The following is a 27703-nucleotide window of genomic DNA, read 5'->3' on the forward strand; positions in this document are numbered from 1 at the left end:
GTCAGTGACTTAAGTGGATCTTCCAAGTGTTGGCACATTTTATTTTATAATATTAAAAATAATCATATTCATTGCTATCACCACCAATCACATCAGCAAACTATTCAAGTTTTGAGAGCTATCAACCTCATGCTGGCAGACATAAATTTACCAAAATTATAATTGTTGCTTGAAACATCAAATATTGTTATTGGCAACAAATATCATCGGTTTTTCTGGAAGTGACAGGCTCATTTGCTCATTTCCAAAAGAATGTCCACCAATTGCTCAATTTGAATAGCCAGAGTTTGTCAGCCATTCTTTAAAGTAAAAATGGTATTCCATGACCAAAGGGGCTGGTTCAGCCCACAGCTCCATCAGTTCTGAAGACAGCCATCGCCCTCCCTGTGTGGCAGAAGTGCTTTATGTCTGCTGCTCATTTTATCACATAGAATATTACAATGAACCTGTGTGCAAGATTTAACAAAAATGAGTAATTTTTGGTGCTTCATCAGAGACCTTCTTAAGTGAAACTGACACTGGTTATCCTGTGTGTGATGGTGAACAGGACAGCACTGCTACGACAATCTGATGCCTTAATTCCCACCAAGGTGCCAGCAATTTTACCCACATGGCTTTTGTGCTGACAATACGGGAGTCACACAGTGAAAAAGGCAAGTAACATCTCATCATGATTATGAAGACAGCTGTGATCTCCCAGGCTCCCTGAAACATCTCAAGAACCCCTAGGGGTGTGAGGACCACTCTTGAGATCCACAGCTTTAACCAATTATTTTCATTTTCTGTATCTTAATTCTCTACTTAATATTGCCTCTTTCTATTGGGGAGAAAATCTCACCAAAATAAACTCTCCCTCCACCCCAAATACCTACCAAAGGCCATTATATCTACTTTCCCTTGCATAGCCAAATACCCTCAAAAACTCATCTCTGTTTATTGTTTATTTTACCGTTTTATCCTTTTTTTTTTTTTTCCTTTTCTTTTTATGGCTGCACTCACAGCATATGGAAGTTCCCAGGCTAGGAGTCAAATTGGAGCTACAGCTGCAGGCCTATGCCACAGCCACAGCAACACTGGATCCGAGCCACATCTGTGACCTACGCTGCAGCTTGCCTTAATTCACTGAGCAAGACCGGGGATGGAACCTGCCTCCTCACAGACACTATGATGGGGTCTTAACCTGCTGAGCCACAGCAGGAACTCCTCTCAGGTTATATCCTTTGGCCCCCCTGCAGTCTAGTGTCTATTCCTCTTACTTGTTGTAAATCGCTCTTTTCATATTCCCAGGGCCTCCTCTGTTGTGTGACTCTAGAGGAAATCCTCCAATCCTTACCCTCCTCGACCCTCTGCAGCACCTGATCCCACTGACCACTCCTGCATAATCATATTGCCAGGGCTCATGCAAGTGCTTTATATGAGATGGCTCATTTCATCTGTGTGCCATCCCAATGACAGAGCTCTGATTATTATCCATCTCACAATTAAAAAAAAAAAAAGAAAGAAAGACAAGTGCCCAAGGTCAGAGAACTCACAGGAGAAGTGCAGAGTCTCAAACTCAGATCTCCATGAACCCAGAGCCACAGGTCTCGAGCATCACAATATATCCTTTCTAGAAACACCAGCTTCCCTTTCCCCATGACATCATTCTCCAGGTTCATTGCTATCAATTTCTCAGACTTCTATCATTCTGTTCCACCATCACCATTTCTCTGTATTTCGGTCAACTCTTTAGACTAATTTATGAATATAAATATGTAGGCATATGTATACTGCTGACCCTTGAGCAACATGGGTTTGAAGTACATAGCTCCATGTGCATGGATTTTTTTTTAATAGTAAATAATACAGCACTACCCGACCCTAGGTTGGTTGAATCCGAGGATGTACAACTGGGAATCTGAAGGGTTGCTTGTAAGTTAGATGCAGATTTTCATCTGCTTGGAGGGTGGAATACCCTTAACCCTGATTTGTTCAAGTGTCAAGTATTTAAAGTCCACTCAGATTTTTACTCAGCATCAATCTATGCAAAAACACTGCCAGCCTGATATGCTGGCTGGATTTTGATAACATGAATTAAACTCAGTATATAACTTTCAGAAAAGTCCATCCCATGTATCACCTCAAGCCATTTTGCATCCCATCATGAGGGATGGATGTCCTTTGAGAAAGGAGGTAAGGAAGCCAGGATTCAGGAGGAAAGGACTTCTATCAAGATGAAACGAAAAGGGGAGGAAAATGAAGATTTGTGTGAATCTCAGTTGATGGTGGTAAAAAATGGTTGACCCTTCGGGCCACACAGATTAAGGAATGTTTGACAGCGCAGCACAAAAATCATGAGAGGGAGTTCCGATCGTGGCACAGTGGAAACGAATTTGACTAGGAACCATGAGGTTGTGCGTTTGATCCCTGGCCTGGCTCAGTGGGTTAAGGATCCGGTGTTGCTGTGGCTGTGGTGTAGGCCGGCATCTGTATCTCTGGTTCGACCCCTAGCCTGGGACCTCCATATGTCACAGGTGTGGCCCTTAAAAAGAGCAAAAAAAAAAAAAAAAAAAAAAAAAAGTCATGGCAATTAATTGCTTTGGGATAAAGGTGGTGTTTTCCATGTGAAAGGCTTGGGCACTGCTGTCCATTGGTACCTGTTATACAGATCAGAAAGTGACTGAAAGGGCAGCAGTACTGTCCTCAGACCCTGGCAATAGGGTCCTGCATTGCTCCCCTGATTTAAAAGGCTTTGCCCAACTCTGGGCCCATCGTCCTTCTCCTCCAGCATATAGAGCCCCTGAAGACCACAGGTCCCATGCCTGGGACTCTGGAATTATTTGCTCTTGGGCCTGGGCTAGATTCTTTTGCATCCCTCTCCCCACCTGGGCCATGGTCCCAGCCATGGCCAATGAACAGCTCTGGCAGATGCATGTGTATGGAGCTTGGACTGGGGTGTCCACACTCGTGCATGTGATGCTCCTCGTGGTGCAGTGAAGTGTTGTGACTGGGAAGAGAAGGGGTCTCAGCCATGCAAATAGCAGAGGTGGGCTTGGTTACCCCAGAGTCAGAGAACTGAGCCAAGGAGAGAGAAGTGATCCCCAAGAAACAAGAGTGACCATTCAAGGGAACGTGTACTGCCAATCCTACCCCCACCACCAGCACATGCACATGTTCATCAGCTCTTGGAAGAGCTGTGCCAAGCTTCTGTTTAAAGTGGGGACTTGTCAACTGCCAGACCAAGAGATGGGGCGCTTTGCGCCATTTGTTCCGAGGGACAAGATTCATAGACGTGGCAACATCTATGAATATTTTGATGCAGACCCAATTGGAACAGCGTAACATAGAACTCGGAAGAACAGCAAAAGCAATAGAAACAGCATGACAAAAAAGAGCCTGAATGGGATGAACAGAGAAAATCTTCCTTTACCTGCCTTTGGATGAGATTTTCCCCAGTTAGAAAAAAGGAAATAGAAGTTTAAGTGGAAATCACACTAAATATTGTTGATTTTGCTTTCATTCATATGTATCAATATACATATCAATGTAATATATCAATATACAAACTCTATTTTTCGGTGTTTTGTAAGGCACCGCTGTACGTAAAATTGTATGAAAATCAATTCATGAAATCAGGTGGGAGAAGAGACTTCAAGTGGGAAATATTTAAGACAGCAAAATTTGGGTTAATTTATTTAGGAAGTATGCTAAAGAAGGCATCTGGGATAAATGATAAGGTTTTGATCAGTGAGGAGTGCCTTAGAAGTGAGCGTGAATTTAGAGGGAGGTCAGTAAAATACTATCCTTTTCTTTAGCAAATATCTGGAATCAGGGGAGGGCACAGGAAAAATGAATGGAGGCAGTTATGTTAAGCTTGGCGCAGTGATTGCTTAAGAAAATCCAGTATTTGGGAAGAACATCACGGAAGTGCTAGCCATGCCACCTGGGCCAATTGTCATCATCATAATCACTAACTGTTTTCTTTTCTTAAAAAAATTAATTCTGGAGTTCCCGTCGTGTCGCAGTGGTTAACGAATCCGACTAGGAACCATGAGGTTGCGGGTTCGGTCCCTGCCCTTGCTCAGTGGGTTAACGATCCGGCGTTGCCGTGAGCTGTGGTGTAGGTTGCAGACGCAGCTCGGATCCCGCGTTGCTGTGGCTCTGGCGTAGGCCGGTGGCTACAGCTCCAATTCAACCCCTAGCCTGGGAACCTCCATATGCCGCAGGAGCGGCCCAAGAAATAGCAACAACAACAACAACAACAACAACAACAAATAAAAAAAAATTAAAAAAAAATTAATTCTTACTATAAAACATTTTCTGTTTTTAAGTCTCTACGTGCATCATTTCTGGACTCAGTAAGATCCATGTGACCACTTTCTGGATTCAGTAGGAGTCATGTGATCACAAGAAGATTAGCAAGGTGGGGAGAATGGAAGAGCAAAGTGATTCTAGGGCTTGATGAAGATTCCAGAACTTTGTGTTCAATTGCTTCAGCTTATAGTGAGGATGGATGGAATTTCAATATGGGGAATTTTACTTATTTATTTTTTTCTTTTTAGGGCCGTACCCGCAGCATATGGAGGTTCCCAGGCTAGGGGTCAAATCTGAGCTGCTGCTGACAGCCTATGCCACAGCCACGGCAACATGGGATCTGAGACATGTCTGCGAACACGGCAATGCCAGATCATTAACCCACTGAGAGAGGCCAGGGATGGAACCCAAAGCCTCATGGATACTAGTCAGATTCGTTTTGGATCCTTTTGGCTGTTTTAGAATATTTTAGATGTACAACCTTCTTTGGAAGCAAGGTTATAAGCAAGATGATCACCCCTGACTCCTTCCTATCTTTAGGAGTGTGAAATTACGCTTGGCACTTTTTTGTTTTGTTTTGATTTACGCTTCTACCCTGGAGGAAAAATGAGGATTTAATTTCATATTTTGGAATTGAGAAGATAGATTATCGAACAAAATAATTTAGCTACCTGTGCTGTGGTTGAGAACTGTGCCTGCCTGTGAAAGCGTTTCCTTCGTCAGGTGACAACAATCCAATCCAGATTTGGTTCATCTTTTATTTGTTAAGCTTTGGTAATGTTGCCATATGGGGGAAGCAATTTGCTATGATGTCCAGAAGATCTTAATTGGCATTTGTCATAACTAGCTTTTAGACATATATTTATAAGCATGTGGAAAAAAGGACACAGATTTTAGCCCGCCTGGCTTGTTTGCTTGTTTGTGGATATGGAACAATCTTAATTTAGATATCAAAAATCAGTGGACCATGTAGGCAGAATCTTCCATGAAGCTGATTGTTCATGCACAGCAAAACTCTCTTTCAATTACTGAAATCAATTTTTTCCAATGCCTCAAAGCAGGGACCATTCTGAGGCCCTTGAAAGCAATTTTTCATTTGATTCCTTTGCAAACTGACCTATCGCTCCGTTTGCTTTGTACCAGAAGAGTTGATTTAGAGCAGTTTGCTGCTGCTTCTTCTACCCAGGATTCTGTGATTCTCTAGGAGATTCTTTCCCCAATATTGGTACTGATGTGATTGTACTGATTCCTTTGTCCATTTGAATGCTTGGAAGATTGAAGCATTGAGCAAGTGGTTTTTACAGAATTTTCTTTTTTTCTTTCTGTTTTTTACTTTTGCAGGTCACTTATTGGAAATCTTTTCCCCAGTTTAAATTGTTTTCTGATTGATGTGTTATACTTCCACCAACTCTTAACTGTAAGAAAAATATGGTGTTTTTTTTTTTCCTCCTAGTGATAAATGCAAAACCCACTGTGTTTCTCAGAGCATGACATTGATCACTGGGGCTTCTGTTTATCTCTCCAGTCCTTATGTCTGGAAAGATAAGCTTAATATGGAAAGATTGTGTGTGTGTGTAGGAGGGTAGTGTATGTGTGTGTTAATGAAATAAAAGGGAAATCCATTGTGCTGTATGGCTAGTTTCAAGACAACAAGTTTTGTCTTGCAAGGGAGTGTTTTAAACTACTTTGGATTTTTAAATTTACTACCACTTAAAATCTAAATTCAGGAACATTGCCATTAGTCCTTTACAGTCTCAAGTTTGAACCCAATAAAGCCATATCCCAAATGTATACAAGTGTATGAAAGAGGTTCTGCAAAGTATCTCTTAACCAGCCCTGAGCAGAATGGGAAGTTGGGGGTGGGCTGGGGATGGGATGGTTGGGACAAGGGGTCTGTGACGAGAGCATTCCCTGAACACAGGCAAGGTCAACGGGACTCATACAGATGATGACACTTTCTCCTTCTTCACATAATATTCAGAAGGTGTGCTGATTGGTCAGCAGTTTTCTAGAACCGCTACTGTGGTTCTCAGAGTGTGCTCTGGGATATAGTTACACAACCTTAGAGAAAAAAATTTCTTGAACAGGTAGTATGTGCCCAGTGCTGTGATGGAGCCCTCACAGTGTCTGAGTGTGAACTGTAGCCATAGTTTAATAGCCAAAAGTTGCTTTGTATTTTGATCTTTTCTGCCATTTTTTTTAAAGTTTGCATTTTCAAGAAAGTCATTATTACCTACATATGCCAATCTTGTTGTTAAAAAAATAGCAGTGATCTTGTGGTTTTATTTTGAGCCACAGGCTTGTAAGCTTGTTTTAAGACTACAGGAAGTAAAGGTCCTTGATGCAGATTTATAGAATCACTGGCATTCAGAATCTAATCTAATTCCCTCACTTTTCAGAAGATAAAGCAGAGTCCCAGAGAGATTTGTTGATAAATGGAGAGTTGTGTTTTTAATGTAATTTATAATGGAATTTTTTGTAAACATTTTCATTGAGCTTTTATTATGATAGTTGAATATCTGCTACTTGGTGAGCATAGAGATTGAAGGTGATTTTACTCAATCAAAAGGTTGCATGGCATCTAATAGAAGAAAGTTTATTCTTTCTTAGTTATTTCTTGCTTTTCTTCCATATACAGTAGTCATTTTTAGCACCACCCCAGATGAGATCTTGTTTTCTACCTGAGCATGAAGTGGCCCTGTTTGTTCTTCCAACATGCTGGGAGCTGTTAGGTAAGCACTTTCTTAAACTACAATCATTAAATAATTATCCACTGGGCTTAATCTATGAGCCAAGAAAGAAAAATCATGAGATGAGTTAAATACACGCACAACAGTAAATAACACATCATCTTTCAAATTAGGATTATACAATGGCATAACTGAAGCAAGGTTTTATACTAAATAAAGAGGACATAGCTGAGTTGACTCAATATCAGATCAGAATCTGGTGAAGTTAATTTAATGTTTGGCAATCACTTTCTTGGCTTACCCATTCCTTCATTGAGGAAATGAAGATAGAAAAGATGAGTGACTTCATTTCATACTGATGCTTTGGAATAGAGAGCATTGCCTGTGTGACATGCTAAAAATTACAGGTGGACAATTTTTAAACCAGTTAGGATGAATGCCTTAAAGAATCCAAGTAATCCAAGCCAGTATCTGTCATTATCTTGACAATGTACCATGACCTTTGTTGGGGTGTGTACCTACAAGGCAGTTCATGGACAGGGTTAAGGACAAGTTGCATGTTAAGAATCTAATTGCAGAGTTCCTGTTGTGGCTCAGTAGTTAACAAGCCTGACTAGGATCCATGAGGATGCGGGTTCAATCCCTGGTCTCGCTCAGTGAGTTAAGGATCTGGTGTTGCCGTGAGCTGTGGTGTAGGTCACAGATGTGGCTTGGATCCAGCATTCCTTTGGTGGTGGCATAGGCCGGCAGGTGTGTAGCTCTGATTCGACCCCTAGCTTGGGAACTTCCATATGCCGCAGGTGCGGCTCTGAAAAAAAAAAAAAAAAAATCTAAGTTGCATTTGGAGAGAAAATGTGATGAGGTAGTGTTGCAAGGTTTAGTGGTCACAATTCTAAGTTGCATTTGGAGAGAAAATGTGATGAGGTAGTGTTGCAAGGTTTAGTGTCACAATTTCAAATTTGGAATGAAAAAGTTACCCTTTTGTTCAGTGTTCAAGTTGGGCATTTGCCCTTCAAGAGCCAGTCAACAGCTGACTTTACTTGAATGTACTTGGAAAGAGAAGGACTTAAACCAGCCATGAACAAAAGAATGCCAGGTTCTCTGGAAACATCGCCAAAACGCAACAATTTCTCAGAATTTTCAGAGGCGCCAGAGAAGCGTTTGCATTTCAATGGGAAAAGTTCTGAAAGCTCTGAAAACTATTCCCAGTTTTACTTTTTCATTGAAAGGCAAAAACCATTGCTGTGAATAAGACATAGAAGCACTTATTAGGGCTTTGTTAAGAGTTAAAAAGGGGACCTCTGGGAAATTTTAATTGTTCAACCCTTCTCCACAAAGCCAAGACAAAGAGGATCAAGTCATAATGACAAAGAGAAAATAAGAGTACTGTTAGCTTTACACAAAATACCCAATGTCTGGAGCCAGCTTCTGCTAGCCTAGCTTGGAAAGAAAGGTAGAACTTTCTAGGTTTAAAGAAATGTCATAGCAACAACATTGCAATAATATAGTCATTTTCCTCCTAAGTACATACTCATCATGATTTTTAATCTTCTCATATACTACAGGTACCTGGTTAGGTAGCTTGGGATTATAGTATTTATGAGAGAGAATTTTTGAGCAAAAGAATAATACTATTTCCAGTTGCTATATGGAAAGATTTTTAAGTACATCTATAGTAACAGTCAAAAGTAAACAAAATTGTTTGCTGTCTAACTCTATCTCAACAAGCTAGAAATTGGCACTGTCCAGTAGAAATTGAACGTCAGCCACATATAATTAAACATTTCTAGTAGCTGCAATAAAAAGTAAAAACAGATAAATTTAATTATAATATTGTATTTTTTAATCCAATAAAATTAAATATTATCACTTCAATGACATTAATATAAAATTAGTAATGAAACACTTTACATTTTTCTTGCTAAATAAATTTTCTTTATTTTTTGAAAACATTTTATTTATTTATTTTTAAATGATTTTATTTTTTCCATTATAGCTGTTTTACAGTCTTCTGTCAATTTTCTACTGTACAGCAAGGTGACTCAGTCACACATACATATATACATTCTTCTTCTCACATTATCATGCTCCATCGCAAGTGACTAGATATAGTTCCCAGGGCTTTACAGCAGGATCTCATTACTTATCCACTCCAAATGCAATAGCTTGTATCTATTAACCCCAGATTCTCAGTCCATCCCACACACCCCCACTTAAGGAAATTTGCTAAGTGTTGTATACTTACAGTCTCTTTCTATTTGAAAGCTAAATTTTCATTGGAAATACAGTTGACCCTTGAAAATCACAGATTTGAATGGTGCAAGTCCACTTATATACAATTTTTTTTTTCAATAAAAACATACAGCACCACACGATCCTGGGTTGGTTGACTCGCCAGATGTGGAACTGCAGATACAGAGTCCCAGCCATGGGATTTGAGCTTCCCTGGATTTTGGCGTCCATCGCAGGTCCTGGAACCAATCCCCAGTGAATACCAAGGGATAAATGTTCTTGATTGGTGTTCCAATGTCATAAAACTCACATTTTATGAAACAGTATATTCACAAACATACGTTTAAAATCTCTAATAGCTGCTTTGAGCAACAGTTTTTCGTTTTAAACTAGTTAAAATAAAATAAAATTGAAAATTCATGTTCTCAGTTTTACCAGACCCATTTCAGGTACTCAGAAACCAATATGTGGCTAAGTGGCTACTGTATTAAATGATGCAGCTCTAAGAAGTGCTAATTTTTAAAAAATTATTATGCTGTAGTTTTACTGTTTCAAATATTTTCTAATCAAGTGAGCTTTTGAAAGTGACTGTTGCTGTCCTTTTAGATAGAGATATTTGGGGGTGATACAAACGTTGTATGAGCTTTGACCTATCCTTTGTTTTAGGGGGTCTGTTTCTTCATCTATGGTTAAGTTTGCATGTATTGCTAGAAAATTTCAAAACCCTGAGCATTCTTGGCCTATGGGGCCCAGGAAGTTGCTTTGTGATGAGATTCAGGGGGTGGGAGAGGAAGATGAGGAGGTCAAGCAGGGTAGAAGGATGACACTTTCCCCCCAGGCTCAGAAATGTGAACATTATCTTTCAGGTGATATGGCATCGCCATACATTTTCTGATGATTAAAATAATGATTCTCTATCATAAAAATTAACAACATTCAGGTAAGCCTGAAGAGACAACAGAAGCCATCCATAATTCCACCCCCCAGAGATAACGCCTGGTGACAATGAACATACTTCTGTTTAGTTTTGTAAGTTTATTTGAACAATGACTGCTTTCTATAGGAGATTTTATCATCCTTTTGGAGGTTCTGTCCTGATGGCTAGTAGGGAAACTTTGCTCAGCCTCTCAGTTTTAGGAGTTCCCATTGTGGTTCATCTGGTTACAAACCCGACTAGTATCCTCAAGGATGCGGGTTTGATTCCCGGCCTCGGTCAGTGGATTATGGTTCTGGCATTGCTTCAAGCTGTGTTGTAGGTCGCAGACGTATCTTGGATCCCGCGTTGCTGTGGCTGTGGTGTAGGTTCCAGCTGCAGCTGTGTGTTGACACCTAGCCTGGAAACTTCCATATGCTGCAGGTTTGGCTCTAATAACAAAGAAAGAAAAAAAAAATCTCAGTCTTAAAAACTTCTTGCTTTCTGTTTCAATATTCAATCTGCTCAGAGTTTAATCCTCCAACAATGCTAACTTAAACAGTTTCTCTTGGGTGAGTGAGACTCTTATTTAAGCGCTCGGTCCTCCAGTTTTCTGCTTCTTCCCTTCCACTTTCCAAGGGGACAGCTGAGTGTATGAACCCAGAGAGATACCCTCTGGCAGTGCGCCTGATCTCTGGAGTCAAAGGGCTGCTCTGATCTACTTCCTACCGGTGGCTGCAAGATGCCCCTGATCCATCTGGTCTCTTGAAGTGATGTACTGGTACCCGAGCTGGAGTTTCTGGTCCTGGCCATTTGATTCCAAATAATATGTATCTCTTAGTGGTTTCTTCCTCTCAAATACGGTGGTCTTTTTATCCTCCTAGCATCTTTGTGGCCCCTAAATGAGGCTCCTGGAAACCTCTGAACTCCCTTCAGGTATCTAGGAAGCCATAGTGCTCCCAGAGACATCTGACAATCTACCTTCCACTGCTGCTCAACTGCACTGTGACCCATGTCCTGCTGGAAATTGCTCAAAGTAAGGCATTTCCAGGAGTCCTGTTGCCTCCGCCTCATGTGCCCAGGCCACTGGGCAACCTGTCCTTTCTCAGTTTTCCCCCTTCCAGGTGACTAACTTTTGGCTCATTCTTTCTCTCTTCTCTTTGCTCCCTTAAGATTGGGCTGGAAAAGGTGGAGTTCTTCCATGTCAGCAGTTCTTAAAGTGAGATTCACGGATCCATGTGGGTCCCTGAGACCTTTGCTGGGGGTCCATGGGACCAAAACTAGTTTCACAACAATATTGAGAAAGTTTCCCATTTTCACTCTGTAACATTTGCATTAATGGTGCAAAGCAATGTAGGTAAAACTGCTGGTTCCCTAGCGCAAATCAAGGCAGTGGCAATGAACTCTATTAGCGTCATTGTATTCTTAACACTACACAGTAAACACACACACACACACACACACACACACACACACACACACACAACCTCAAGAGCTAAGGAAGAAATGAAAACAAAAATAACTTGCTAATTTCATTTAGGAATGTCCTTGATAAAGCCAAAGCTGTATAAACAGTGTCTCAACTTTTGATTATACATCTTTTGAGTTTTCTCTTTGGCTAACTAAGAAGTATAAATAAAATACTTGTAATTTATATTGAAACATGATGACTGTTTGGGGGAAAGGTACTTGTGTAATTTGTGTAGTTATTTGTGTTGTGAGTTGAATTAGCATTCATGGAACACCGTTTTTATTTGAAAAACAACTTATAGACAAACTGAGTAATTAAATTTGCATTTTTGGTGAACATTTTCTCAAAAATGAATAAAGTGGGCCTGTCAAGGAAAACAACTGGAAGTATCCACTGCCAAGAATAACATTTGAGCTTTCAAGCAAAAAGTAGAAGTTTAGCAAAAGTGTATTTACTACCATGAACTTGACATCTTCCCAATGGTTCAACACTTTTCTGATGAGATTTGTGATGATGGTGATTTTTGATATTGTACAATGAAATGTGTCAACATTAGGAAAATCTACATAACTCAGGGAATTAATATTCTCCATTTCATCAATGCACGATGTTTAAAATCATGCATGGGTTAAAGATTCATTCGGAGTTCAAGATAAATGAATGAACTCTGATGGAACAGTATGAATGCTCATTTATGTGGTTTCAGATTCCAAATTGTAACTAGCATTTAATAAGCTATTAATTGTTGACTTTTGGCATAGTATCAAAGAATAATGTACATCATTATCTAAAAAGTCTGTTAAAATATTTTTTTTCCCAGATACGGATCTTTGTGAGGTTGGATTTATTTTTCTATAATGTAACCAAAACCATATACCACAACAGGTTGGAAACGAAAGAACCCAGCTGTCCTCCATTAAGCCAAACATTAAAGAGATATGCAGAAAGCAAAATAATGGTGCTCTTCTTACTTGCTCTTTTGAAGTTGGAAAAGATTTTTTCATAAAAATATGTAGATTTTTTTAATGTGGTGGGTTTATTATTATCTTAGGTGCATAAGTGAATAAATATTTTTAAATTTTCTCAGTTTTAACTTCTCATGTGGTATCTTAGCTTGGACTACTATAAAAAATTATCAGACACTGAATGGCTTAAACAATGGACATATATTTCTCACAGTTCTGGAGGCTGGGAAGTCCAAGATCAAGGTGCAGTGTCTGGGGAGGACTCTCCTCTTGGTTGGCACGTACCCATCTTCTTGCTGTATACTGATCCAACAGCGAGAAAGTTCCCATCATGAGAGCCCTATACTCTCATGACCTAATCTAACCCTAATTACCTCCCAATAACTTTAAATACCATCACATTGGAAATTAGGTCTTCACGCATGAATTTGGGGGGGACACAAACATTCAGTCTATGGCATATGAGAACTATCAATAGATATCATCTACATAAACAAATATCTAGCATTTGGTAAAACACTAGAAATGGTGATGATGCTCAATAATTTTAAAGAGGTGCAAAAGGATTCTGAGAGCAGCAATTCGAGAACTACTGCTCTCTTCCCTGACCCTGAGTTTTTGTTCACACGAAGGCAGTTCTAGGATCTGGCCACCAGTCTGGTTCTCATATGTTAAGAGCCTGGTTGGGAGCTAAAAGAACGTTGAAAAGTTGATTCCTGTCTTGATAAAGAGCTTTAAAGACTATTTCAAAAATTCTGCTTCAGTAGCCTAAAGCTGACTATTGCCTTTGTATTTCTCCTCCTCTTGCTTTCCTTTTTTGTTTGTTTGTTTGTTTGTTTGTCTTTCTAGGGCTGGACCCATGGCACATGGAAGTTCCCAGGCTAGGGGTCGAATCAGAGCTTCAGCTGCCTGCTTACGCCACAGCCACAGCAACTCGGGATCTGAGCAGCATCTGTGACCTTCACCGCAGCTGTCGGCAATGCTGGATCCTTAACCCACTGAGCAGGGCAGGGATCAAACCTGCACCCTCGAGGAGAGTAGTCGGGTTCTTAACTCGCTGAGTCACAATGGGAACTCCTTGCTTTTCTTCTTTCTGCTAGAACAGGTCTCATTCTAGGTGCCCAGCAGACAATGCCTCAAGCTGATAGCAGGCAGGGCCCAGACCTAGACCCTCAAGGCAAAAGGATCAGACTGTGTTTCAAAAACATTACCCCAGTAATATACAACTGACAACACACATACTGTATTTAAAAATTGAAAGCTCTCTGTACAGACTCTATTATGATTTGTCCCTCTCCTTGGTCCTGAGCACATTTTCATATCAAATAATTCCTCAAAAGCCTCATTTGCAGAGCTTGTATAGTATTCCACCATAAGCCCAGGTCATTTGTTGCGTTTCCTGCCATCGGCAAGGTTTAGACAGAGGAATGATACTCACGTTCTGAGAAGGTAACTCTAATGACAATACTGGGAGACCTAGAGGGACCTGTTAGAAATCTCTTGCTCTCGCTTTCTCCCCCAAAGAGGAGTTATAAATTTAATCACACAGACTAGTCCTTCAACACCAAACTTTCTGAAAGAACAATACAAGAAGCCTCTGGTACAGCTGTGTTTTTTCAAGATGATAATAGGTATTCGTCCTCTCCCTCCTCCATCCTCCGTTCTAAGCCTCCTCACCCTCAGCCAGCACTGTTCCTTGTTCAGATTACTTGTCTGGTGCTGTGACCCCACTGGCATCCTTCAGGGATATGAGACCTTTAATTGCCTTGTACTGATTGGTCTGCAGTCGCAGCAATTTCTTATTTTCTGTTTTCACTGCACATGAAAGAGACATTCCAAGAGTCTACTGGGTTCTAGACTTTCTCCTTCCAGTCCTATTGGGTAATAGCATATCTAATTTTTTATGGAAATCAGAGTCAAATCCACTTGCCAACAGAGTGACTTCCTTCTTTGCCCCTTTCCTCACCCCATGGCAGGAGTTCAAAGTCTTTAGAAGCTTAAGGGGATTTTAGAATTTCTCCTAGCAGAAAATTTCCTTTCTGGGAACCAGTAAATCAAACCCAGTGGTTTAAGTTTCCAGGAATGGAAAGCACAGCTTCTGTAAGTCATTCACTGTGAATAATAAAGACAGAAACATTCCTATTTGTTTTTTTTTTTTTTTTAAGGGGTATACCCAAGGCATATGGAGGTGCCTAGGCTCAGGGTCGAATTAGAGCTGTAGCCGCCAGCCTATGCCACAGCCACAGCAACCCCAGATCTGAGCTGCATCTGTGACCTACACCACAGCTCACAGCAATGCCAGATCATTAACCCACTGGGCGAGACCAGGGATTAACCTCGAGTCCTCATGGATACTAGTCGTGTTCGTTAACCACTGAGTCACAATGGGCACTCAACAATCCTTTTTCCACCCAAAGCCTCGTATTCCAGTAATTAGGACACAGCACTATCATTCAGTATCTGTGCCATATCCTGAAGAACAGTAACCAACATAGAAAAGTGTAGTTCTCAAGACAGTGCCATAGCTGAGTCTCTAACAAGCCAGTCAATCTTTTGTTGTCTCTTTTGGGGAATGCAATACATGGTCAGTCTAGAGGATGCAGTGGTTGTGCATACACTGTTGGACTTCATTTTCCATAAAATGATCTTTTCATTGGAGACAATGCTGGGTGGGACCCTTTTAGAAGATCAGTCTTTCTGAGTGTCCTAGATGGTGGAGTGGCTGATGGCACTAAAGGCAGACCTCCATTTGGAAGAGATATAGATTCCCGTCGGATGAACTGCTACTCCCTCCAGAGCGGAACCGGTCCAATGCAATTAAGGGATGCCAAGTAGCTGCCTATTGTTTGCTGCAAGCAGAGAGGGCGTTCAGTAATGGAAGCAGCTAGATCTGTTTTGTCAACAGGGAGTCATGCTGTGGGACTTAGCTCCATCCCTGCTATCCTGGTCACTCTGCTCACTGGCCCACTGCACTAAGGAGGCAAAGCTGAGAGGCACATGGACAGCCCTGCAGTCCATGTGATTGTTGAAAGCTTCCCTGGGTGTTCAAGCTCCTGAGACACAAAGATCTTCGTGTACTCCCGTACGTCTGTGTACCTTCCCCAAACTCAATTTCCTTAATCTTTCAACTTCATTTTAAAAAATTAAAGTATATTTGATTTTTTAAATTGAAGTATAGTTGATTTATAATATTGTGTTAGTTTCAGGCATATAGTACAGCTATTTAATTATATATATGTACTCAATATTTTGTAATGATCTATAAGGGAAAAGATTCTGAAAAAGAACATATATATAGTTATTTTATGTACTTTAAGATATAAGATATATGATACAACATATACACCATATACATATATTATACAATACAATCTATGATATATGATGTATAGAACAATATATATTCTTTTTCAGAATATATATATTTTAGATTCCACATATAAGTGGTATCATATATTCGTCTTTCTCTGCCTGACTTACTTTTCTTAGTATGATGATCCATGTTGCTACAAATGACATTATTTCGTTTTTTATGGCTGAGTAGTATTCCATTGTATATATTACCATAACTTCCTTATCCATTACTATGCTTATAGACAACTGGGTTGCTTCCAAGTCTTGGCTATTGTAAATAGTGCTGCAATGAACATTGGGGAACATGTGTCTTTTCAAATTATGGTTTTCTCTGGATATTTGCCCAGGAGTGGAATTGTAGGATCATATGATAGATTTATTTCTATTTTTTTAAAGGAACCTCCATACTGTTCTCCATAGTGGCTATACACATCAACCCATTTTTTTTCCAGGCCTTTTCTTGAACAGAGCTGAACCATTGCTCTCTACTTAGGGATGCTTGCATGTCTACCTCTCAGACTCTTCCATGCAAAGTGGATGATCATATGTACTTTTTTATACTTTGTCAGTGCAAGAAAATCCTTTGCCACTGTTCTTAAGAATCACACTGAGAGGGGTGTGATTGAGACTCATGCCTCATGCCAAGAGGGAGGGGGGAGGAAATGGGATGGAGGGGAGTGTGGGATTGGTAAGGCCTTTAGAATTGATAAGCAATGAGGTCCTACTGTACAGCACAGGGAATTCTATCCAATGTCTTGGGACAGAACATGATGGAAGATAGCATGAGAAAAAGAATGTACATGTGTACGACTGGGTCACTCTGCTGTACTGCAGAAATTGACACACACTGTAAATCAACTATAGTCTAATAAAGGTAAAATAAAATTAAAACACTTAAAAAAATCACGCCATAATCAGGTGATTAAGAATCACCCTGATAATGGGGCTGTAGACTATTTTTGTCCAAACAACACCTCATATTAACCCATCTGTAAACCAAGCCCAGGTTATTTCTTCCATCAGTTGGTCATAGGGAAACCCCCTTCAGATCATAGGTGTGTGCTGATGCAAGGGCATCGATGCAATAGAGGCAGGTAACATGGAATATAAACCACTTATTTACCACCTATTTACATGGTTAACTCATACCTTCTAAATATAACATTTCTATTGTATAATGGATTGCTGCTGTGCATATCTGACCTTATAACTGTGGATCTGATAATACTCCATGTAATAGGAAGCTCCAATGAGAGTGACAGTTGGAGTCCCAAGGTCCCTATTAGGCATCAATAACTATTTCCAAATGGTGAGTAGTCTTAAACTACTGAAGGCATGGTTCTGCTCCAGAAACCAAGAGGCACGTGATGCAGCTTTTCTGTTGGGACTTGCCAGGAGTTCTGGACAACATCTTTATCCATCATAGGTACATTTGGTACCATCAGACACCCAGGGTCATGTAGCCAAGCGGCAGAGCAGCTTTCACCTAGCCTGGGCTTGCTTCTGAGTCCTCTCCAGGTCTGACCCCCAACTGAACAGACTGTCTTCTGAGTAGCTTCCAACATGGGTTAAACCTGTATCCTCAAGTACAGTATTTGCTGCCTTGAAAATCCAAAGAGGCACTCTATGAAATCAGCCTCTTCCTTAGTGGGGAGATGCAAGGTACAACAACTTGTCACTTCCCATAGAAGAAATGCCCACGTCCCCTACACTGTTATACCCCCAAAACTTTTACAGATGGGGGAGACTCTTACATTTTGCTAGAGTTTATCTCCCATTCAGTTGCACACATGCATCTTTCTAGGACACTCGGGAAACTTGCCATTTTCTTTTCTACAGGGCAAATTAACCTGATGTTATCAGTAGAGGCAACTCGATGATCTGCAGAACGTCAAGATAATCAAGGTCTCCGTGGAGCATACTCCAATGAAAGGCTACAGAATTAACATAGCCCTGGAGCGAGACAGTGAATATTCTCTCTCTTCTGTGTGAAGGTGAGCTGTGTTTGATCTTTTCTATTGAAGGAGAAGAATGCTTCCCCTAGATCAAAATCTGCAAAGCAGATGTCAGAGGTGGTGCTGATCTGGTGCAGCAAAGACAGCATGTCTGGCCCTCTACCATTTGGTTCAGATGACAGTAGCTGTTGAATAGGGTGTTGATGGAGAGCATCACTCTTGCATCCTTTAAGACTTTGAAGGCTAATCTGAAACTACTCCTGGGATGTGGTATTATTTCTGATTTAGCATCTTGGCCAGAGGTGAAAGTAGTTTTAGGGGATTCCACTTATCTTTTCCTATCATAATGGCCAAGATCACACAGCTAAGGAGAACAATGTGAAAATTACATCACTTCTAAGAAGATATATCCCAATTACAAACTCAGGGATGGAGAAAACAAACACAGGGTAGGTCTGTGAACCCACTGGACTCACTGAACAATAGACACAGGTTGAAATTCCATTTATCACTAGGTCTTCATAAGCCTCTACTCTAATAGGAGGATCAGTCAGGGTGGTGTTTTGTGTCCTTTAGTGTCAGTGTTAGTTCTGACCTAGTACCTTACAGATCTGGAAAAGTCTGCATATTTTCCCAATGCATAGTTACCCTAACAGATGATGAAAAGTTCCTCTTTGAAAAGGTTTGGGGGAGAGTTACCATCTATTCTTATCGTAGTTTTGCAAGACCCTTTTATAAGGGGATAAGATCTTTTCTTTTTTCTTTTTTTTAAGGGCTGTGGCATGTGGAGGTTCCCAGGCTAGGGGTCCAATCGGAGCTGTAGCCACTGGCTTACACCACAGCCATGGCAGCGTGAGATCTGAACTGCATCTGCAACCTACCCCACAGCTCATGGCAATGCCGGATCCTTCACCCACTGAACAACGCCAGGGATCGAACCTTCGTCCTCATGAATGCTAGTGAGATTTGTTTCTGCTGAGCCAGGACAGGAAATCCAAGATCTTTTCAATGAAAGAGCTGTCTGTAAATGGGGGCAGGTCAGAAAACTGCATGAACATCCGAGAATTCCCACCGAGGGAGATGATATGCCACCTGCTCTCTTGCTCTCAAGCTTTTTGATTACATAAACTGATATTTGAGGGTGTTGGATAGAAAAAGAGATCGAGGTTCAGCCTGGTGGTGGCATAGAGCTAATGGAAAGAAAGGGGCCAGAGATGGATAATGTAGCAGATTTTTCTTATTTGTTTCTATGGAGTGGTTAGGGAGCCCACTATTTTAAATGACTATCTTATTCAAAAGTATCAACACTCAAAAGCCTGCAATTTGCTGAGAACATTTATTGAGCAAGACATGGTTTCTGCCCTCATGTAACTTAGAATCTAGCAGAAAAGTTAGATACATTTTCATATTGTTATAAGACAAGTCATAATGTGCCTTAAGAGAAGGGTGCAGTGCAATGTCAACACAGGGGCAAGCGTGCGAGATTCATGCCTACATTCATTTCTTCAATAAATACAGAACCAGTGCCTTCTCTGGGGCTACAGAGATGAACAAGAGAAGGAATGCAGTGTGCTGGGGGAGCCAGACACACAGAGAAATAATTAGAATTCTATGAGGGCAAAGATAAAAGATGGGCACAGGGTCCCATGGGATAATAAGAGTAGTTATAATCCATTGAGCACTTCCTAAAACACTTTACACAATTTTACCATTTACTGCTCACAGTAACCTCACTGGGTAGGTATTGCTCTCCTCGTTTACGATGTGAGAACACTAGCACTCAGAGAAGCTAAATAAATTGGAGCAGTCCCTAAGTTTGAAAGTGGATATGGACATCAAACCCAGTTTTTGGGGATGACAATCCCCGGGCTCTTATCCACCATAGGATTATGCTTCCCAGTAACACAGGAGCAGGGCATCTCATCCGAGCCAAGGCAGAGGTGAGGGAGGCCTCTCTGAGCTGAGGTTAGGGATTAGGAGGCCTTGGGGAGGTGAGTGGAGGGAGGGATGGTGATGCTTCAGCAGAGGGGACAGCATGAAACAAGGCCCAGTAGACAGGAAACCTTGCACTGGTCAGGGGAGGTCATTGGAGAGGAAGCAGGGGGACAGGAATTTGTGGAAAATGTGATTGGAGAAGGATTTGGATCATAGAGGACATTGTACATGTGTTAGGAGACAGAAGCGGTTGACTGGAGCCACTCAGGAGTTTTAAGCAGAGAAATGCCAGGCTTGGGTTTATATCTTAGAGTGCATACAGCAGTGTGGAGGATGGTTTTGAGAAGACCAAAGTGGGAGAACAGCTAGAAAGGTGTTTTTTGGGGCCGCATCTGCGGCATATGGAAGTTCCCAGGCTAGGGGTTGAACTGGACTGCAGCTGCTACCCTACACCACAGCCACAGCAATATCAAATCCTTAACCCACTGAGTGAGGCTTGGGATTGAACCCGCATCCCCACGGATACTACTCAGGTTTGTAATCTGCTGAGCCAGGATGGGAATTTCTGAGAACAGCTAGAAAGAATTGCAGTGCTGTGGGCAAGAGAGGGTGAGGGTTTGAACTAGGAGAGTAGCAGAGAGGCTGGGAGGAGAGGAGAAGCTTGAGAAAAATGTGGGTGATGAAGTTAGCAGGCTTTCCTCTGGCTGTGGGGGGTCAGTGTGGGGGGTCAGTGTGGTGAGAAGAATGGGTTGACTCCCTGGCTCCCGTCGTGGAAGTCAGAGTGGAAGGATGGTGATGACATCAAATAAGAAAAAAGCAAGCTTGGGGGTTTGAAGATGAGTTTGACTTTAGTCATGTTTAGTTGGAAGAGCAACAGGCTGTCTAGGTGAAGAGATCCAGCAGGAAGGTGGAAATCTGAGTCAAGGTCCACTACAGACATGCGCACTAGAGAAAGACATTTGGGAGCCATCAGACTATGGGTGGAGTTAGAGCAAGGAGAATGGAAGAGAGTCCAGGCAGAGTGGGTGAGATGAGCTGAGGGAAGCATGGTCATGGCAGGGGTGGGGTGGGGGAGAAGGTTTAGATGGAGGGTGGGAGGCAGCATTATGTTGGTGGGGGCACATGAGGAGGCCATTAAACAGAGAGGAGAATGGATACGAAGAGTAGAAGCAAAATAGGGAAAGAGCAAGGATGTTTTCAAGGAACACAATGATTCAACATGGCTGGATAATAATGGGTTAAATGCCGTTATTGGGTAATATTGAATAAAAGTAATATTGTTGAGGGCCTTAAAGCCAGGCAATGAGAAGCTGGGAGCAGAGAGATGCTGTGGGATGTTTATTTTCTTTTTCTTTTTCTTTTTTTTTTTGGTGTGTTTTTCTTTCTAGGGCTGTACCTGTGGCATATGGAGGTTCCCAGGCAAGGGGTTGAATCAGAGCTGTAACCTCCAGCCTACACCACAGCCACAGCAACACCAGATCTAAACTGCATCTGTGACCTACACCACAGCTCACAGCAATGCCGGATCCTTAACCCACTGAGCAAGGCCGGGGATCGAACCTACAACTCATGGTTCCTAGTTGGATTCATTTCCACTGTGCCATGACGGGAACTCCTGGATGTTTATTTTCAAAGCATGTAGAGTGGATTAAAGGGAGAAGTTATATCTACAAGGGGACACTATTCAGTTTTAAAAGGAAGGCAACTCTGAGATGTCTACGACATGGGTGAACCTTGAGGACATTTTGCTCAGTGAGATAAACCAGACACAAAAGGACAAATACTGTATAATTCCACTTACACGAGGTACCTACAGTAGTCAGATTCATAAAAATAGAAAGCCAAAAGTGGTTATCAGAGGCTGGGGGAATGGGAAGGGGAGTTATTTCCATAATAATGAGTATGAAGTTTCAGTTTTGCAAGATGAAGAGCTCTGGAGGCGGATGATGGTGATGGTGGTATAACAACGTGATGTTATTTAATACCACTTAAAAATGGATAAGAAGAGGAGTTCCCATTGTGGCTCAGTGGACATGAACCCAACTGTCCTCCATGAGGATGCAGGTTTGATCCCTGGTCTCGTGCAGTGGACTAAGGATCTGACATTGCCATGAGCTGGTAGCTGAAGCTCTGATGGGACCCCTTGCCTGGGAACTTTCATATACTGCAGATGTGATCATAAAAAGAAAAAGAAATATAAGAAGGTAAATTTTAGGTTATGTTTTTACCAAAATTAAAAATTTTTAAAGGAAAAAAAGAGAAAAGAAAAGGGAAGAGTGGTGAAGGGTAGGGCTTTTTCTAGAGGCTACTCCTAATATGGCTAGAGTTGGGTAGGGGGCAGTAGAAGTTATAGTGGAAACATATAAAGCTATGATTGTACATCAGAAATGGTCAGAAGTTGGAAATGTCATATGGTTCAACCCAACAGAAAGGAAGGGAGAGACAAATCCTTTAATGAAGTCCAAGAAATGTACATTCTTACCATTTAAGTTGCATTGCACAATATTTTCTCGGGTGCTCATTTTCAAACTAATAACCCACACAGCAAATACTTTCCATTTTCAAACATCTTATGTCAATTTGAAAATGGCTTTTTTTTAATTGGAGAAACTCATACTGTCTTCACTTTGCTCAGTGTGAAGCTAACTTGCCCAAATTGTCTTCAGTACATATTTGTCTTTCGTGTTTCAAAAGGGGGAAAGTTCCTATCTCCCCATTTCAAAAAGTTTGGGCAGTGCCCAGTGCTGTCCCCATAACTCACTTCATTTCAGCTCTAGTTTTCACAGTTGGCAGACTCAGATGCCAAGTTTTTGCTTCAGCACTGGTCAAAATTCCATGCAGAGCTTTGTTGCCAGTACCTGCTGATCCATCTCGCAGTTGAGTTTTAAACTTTTCAGCAGAGCAATGGAATGAAAATGAGCAGGTTTTATCATCACCTTAAAAAAAAAATCACACACATGTAAGCGGTGCTCAAACTTGTCTGTATATAAGACTGGTCCCAGGTAATGGTTGAAAAAAAATTCCCACGTGGTTTCACAGAGATTCTGATTCAGGGACTGGGTAGACTACAGAAACCTGTTTTTAACAAAAATTTGGTACAGGTGGTGGTCTTACTATTTTTTATATTTTTAAAATTAAAGTATAGATGATTTACAACGTTATGCCAATTTCTGCTGTGCAGCAAAGTGACCCAGTCATATATATATTTATACACACATACACATTCTTTTTTTCATATCATCCCTCATCTTGTTCCATCCCAAGAGATTGGGTATAGTTCCCGGTGCTGTACAATAGGACCTCATTGCTTATCCATTTTAAATATAATAGTTTGCATGTACTAACCTCAAACTCTCCATCCATCCCACTCCCTCCCCTCTCCCTCTTGGCAACCAAAAGTCTGTTCTCCATGTCTGTGAATCTGTTTCTGTTCTGCAGATAGGTTCATTTGTGCCATATTTTAGATTCCACGTATAAGTGATATCATATGGTATTTGTCTTTCCCTTTCTGATTTACTTCACTTGGTAAGAGAATCTCTAGTTGCATCCATGCCAAATGGCATGATTTTCATTCTTTTTTATGGCCGAGTAGTATTCCATTGTATACATCTACTACAACCTTCTTAATTTGAAGAACTGATAGACTAAATCAGGATTTATTTTTTCCTAAGGATGATTACAGTCACCTTAATGATATTGTCATTTTAATCTGGTAGGTACTCCAGCATTCTGAGTACATTTCAGTTCAAAATATTCCTAAGAACACTTTTCTAAACCTTGGATATATTTTGAGGAAATGAATGGATACAATGAAGTATTACATAGGTTACTATGTGTTTGTTTTTTTTTTTTTTTTCTGTCTTTGGAGACAAGAGTCATAGCTATCACTTCCCATGGCTGTATTTCTGTTTTCCCCAGCTCTCCAAGGGTTGAAGTGGGAGAAAGAGAGGCTAGAGCACTGAGAAGCAAAGGCAGTGGAATGTCATTGGGAATGCTAAAGTTGGCCAGGATAATTGCACGAATAGGGTGGCAGGGAGTGTTATACGCCAGATTTCTGGGAAAAAGGTTTTTCAGAGTAGAGAAAGAGTGGATACACCTTCAGGACAGGAAGGCTTTTTGAAGGAAGGTTATGGGGTAACAGCATCAGTGGGAACCAGTCCTTCTCCATAGATGTTGAGGTTCCCAGGGCCCCAGGAGAATGACTTGCCTCTGCTGAAGGGGTTGGGAAGGAATGTTGTTGCTAGGAGACCCAGTGGCCAAGACAGAAGGATGCCAAAGAAAGGTACTGGATTGCTACCAACGTCTTTGTTGCTGGTCAAAAGAGATTTCTTCAAACAGTGAATACTGTTGGGCTAATCCACTGGGTAGAAGACTGAAGGACAGGTAGCATTTCAAGTGAGAATAAGAAAACCCAGAATGTGATGACCTCAGTGGTTGCACAACACAAATACTGACCAAAAAATGATCGGAAACTGCTTTTCCTGGAGTTCCTTCTTGGTGCAGTGGAAACAAATCCGACTAGGAACCATGAGGTTTCGGGTTCAATCCCTGGCCTCGTGCAGTGGGTTAAGGATCCCGCATTGCCATGAGCTATGGTGTAGGTCACAGATGCAGCTCGGATCTGGAGTTGCTGTCTGTGGTGTAGGCCGGCAGCTGTTACTCCGATTAGACTGCTAGACTGGGAACATCCATATGCTGTGGGTGTGGCCCTAAAAAGCAAAAAAAAGAAGAAGAAGAAAAGAAATTGCTTTTCCTTTGGAAGCACTTCCCCTAGAAGGTAGAGCTGGGGTTTGTTTTGTCTTGTCTTTTTAGGGCCGCATATGGAGGTTCCAAGGCTAGGGGTCAAATCGGAGCTGTAGCTGCCAGCCATACCCACCCACAGCAGCCATGTCAGATCCGAGCCATGTCTGCAACCTACACCACAGCTCATGGCAATGCCGGATCCTTAACCCACTGAGCGAGGCCAGGAATTGAACTTGCATCCTCATAGATGCTAGTCAGAATCATTTCTGTTGAACCACGATGGGGGAACTCCCTGGAGCCTTCTCTTTAAATCCACTGATCCTATAGATACCTGAAGGCCATAAGGCAGAAATATACACATTATACACTAAGAGAAGTGGTAGGGGGATCTTTACACAACATCATGAAAACAGTTACTAAAGAAACTCTTTCCATCCAGTGCTTTGCTAGAAACTGTGCAAACTGAATTAGACACATTTTCAGAAGACCTAAGACACATTCCAGTGACAACCAAGATTTAATATGCCTGTGGAGAGGGATATAGCAAATGAACAAATAAATTAATGAAGCAAAAAAACAAAAAGTAAGGGAAGTAAAGCTTGCATTCATTGGCAAGAGAAGAAGAATCTGATGCATGTCATATCAGATCATTTTGCCTTTCGCCATTGATAAAAGAGCTCATGAAGAGATAAGGCTTGAAAATTAAATAATCTAAAAAGATTCCTTGGTGAGTTAACATGAAATGAATGTCCAGAGAGAAAGTATTTCAAGGCGAGACTTGAGCAGAGGCTTAGTGATGAGAAAAAAAAATGATTGCTTAAATGGATTTGAAGATAATCATCTGGAAGAAAAAGGTCCTGGTGAAGAACTAAGATGAGCGTGAACAGTCAATCCTGGGAATTAAATGGAGTGAGGAAATGCCCCTCTGTTGAGCTCAGAGTTGGCCTTTCTCAGGTAGAATGCCCTGCAGGTCTAGGAAAAGTCTGCCTTCCTCTAGCTGAGCACTTAAGTCAACTTTTTCCATGGTAGTTTCAGTTGGCTTTAGTTAATCTCCTCCTCTATTCTTTTCTACTTTCTTCCTGCGTTAGTTTAGGGTTATCTAAATACCAAAATAGTACTGGGGATGGGAACTCAGGAAAAAGACATACACAATTGCTTAGTTTCTAACAGTGGTTATGGAGTTTTCACTTCAGCTGACTTGCTGAGCCATGACCATCCTCAATGGCCATCAGGTGCCAATATGCGGAAAATTGGCTGAATTTGCTTCCTCTTGGACTCTATTCCCCTTGACCTTGCCCATATCCATCTGGACTTTCTTATCAAGATGATATTTTGGTTTTTTTAGGCTCAATTTGTTTAAAAGACTCCCCCCCTTTTTTATAAATGTTGCATCTCATGACCAACTAGGATAAAAAAAGGAGGAGGGAGAGGAAGCCTAATTTTTAATAAAATATTTGAATCTGTCAGCTTAACTCAGCAAGAATCAAGGGATAAACTGATTTGAAATGTCAAAAAAGTTTCCAGATGCCAGTATCTATTTCTTGCCTTTGGCTGTTCTGAATATAGGTAAGAGAAAGCAGAAGAAGTAGTTAATTTATAGTATTCTAAGAAGAGTGTTTGGTAGTTGTATTTGTGGCTTGAGTTTATCCTGCATCCGTACCTAATTACCAACGATGTCTCCTTAGGCAAGTTATTCAGCCACACCCTTTATTATACATGGGGGGCTTATAATAACATCTAATCTAGATTGATTTATGGAGAATAAATAAATTAATGCATGAAAGGCACTTAAATATTGAACAACTATTAGCTTTGATTATGAATATTATTAAAGTGGTTATGATTGGGACAGAGATGGTATGACTCTAAAGGTAACTAAACTATGGTCTAAGGTCCTCAGGTGGTTGAGCTGCTATTAAACGCTTTGGCCCACCATTCTTCAAATATCAGAGCACATTGGGGATGTTAATTATGAACAAAGTTTCTGCTCCTCTAAATTTCAGTGAAAGCCTAGACTTTTAAAGATAACCCAAGGGGCCAAATGAGAATTCAGATCAGGGAGATGTTTATTGCAGCCCCAGCTTAGTAATTCCAACTTCTACTAATTCAGCCAGTGATCTTCTCAAGGAGAACTCTAATATCCCAAATTCTCTGCATTAACTTATACATCCCCTTCAGCTAAACAGTAACATACAGTGTTTAGTAGGTAACACCTTTTTGAAGAATAATTATTCCTGAAAAAAATGTAACAGTTTTTCTTCCTCTTTGTAATTATAAATGGCATTCAAGAAGTTCTTGAATTGCTAGATAATACTTTATAGACTGTGAAGTTAGAGAATTTAGCAAGCAGTCCCACATTCCCATGGACTTAATAGATATTTCCAAACACATTCGAGAAAATTAGAAAGTTGGGTGTCCTGTGCCTAAGTCTCCACTGAAGTTCATGGCAGTTTCTGGGCACAATCATATTTACAATATACACCCATAAGTAGTTTAGCAGGTTAAATAACTGTGGTTTGGGGTTTAATTGCCAACTTGTTACCCTAAGAATAATTTCAGACAGAAGAATAACAGAATGAAGGGGTCTGCTCAGGCTGTTACTGCTGCCTATAAAAATAAATAGGATCCTTAGGGTTTAATTAGAGGACTTGATAATTATACCTAAAGCATGCTAATGTTAAAAATGGGAACACTGGACATCTGGAAGATGAGTGTAGATTTGGAAACTAAATCCAAGAAATGGTGACTGTCCAATGGACAAGTGAGGTCCACACTTGTCCTTTATACATAAGCACAAATGACAAAGGTGAATGGGAACTGGTCTGCAAAATGGAGTAATTCAGGACAACAAATGGGAAATGTATTTAAAATCCCAAGGAATCCAGGATGATGGTGGCTTCTTTGGGCCTAAGATGAACAGACATCATTTAAAAGGAAGAGCAAGTATATGAAAAAGATGTTTTTCCTTCATAAAAACACATACAGACACGGGATGCCAGTTGGCATCAGAGAGTCCACTGGGGAAGAGAAAGACTGAAGAGCTCCCTCTGTTACATAGTCTCTGCGCAATGGGTCAGGAATGAGCTTTTGCAGGATAAGGTGTAGAACAGCTTTGATAGAGAGCATTGGGTATCATTTTCCTCCTCTCACCC

General features: G+C 40.9%; 1 long non-coding RNA gene across 1 annotated transcript in view; it reads left to right on the forward strand.

Moving 5' to 3' along the window:
• LOC146402778 (uncharacterized) overlaps nt 1-27703 on the forward strand; it is a 68681-nt gene that overhangs the window by 15113 nt on the left and 25865 nt on the right. The window contains exon 2 of the long non-coding RNA XR_014807788.1: nt 17758-17912. This is a non-coding gene — a long non-coding RNA (uncharacterized LOC146402778). The remainder of the gene's footprint in view (nt 1-17757; nt 17913-27703) is intronic.

Source organism: Sus scrofa, chromosome 6, assembly GCF_054392235.1.
Source record: "Sus scrofa isolate SSC_HxYL_T2T_F1_AM1 chromosome 6, Sscrofa_HxYL_maternal_Yorkshire_Landrace_v2.0, whole genome shotgun sequence".
Classification (NCBI taxonomy): Eukaryota; Metazoa; Chordata; class Mammalia; order Artiodactyla; family Suidae; genus Sus; species Sus scrofa.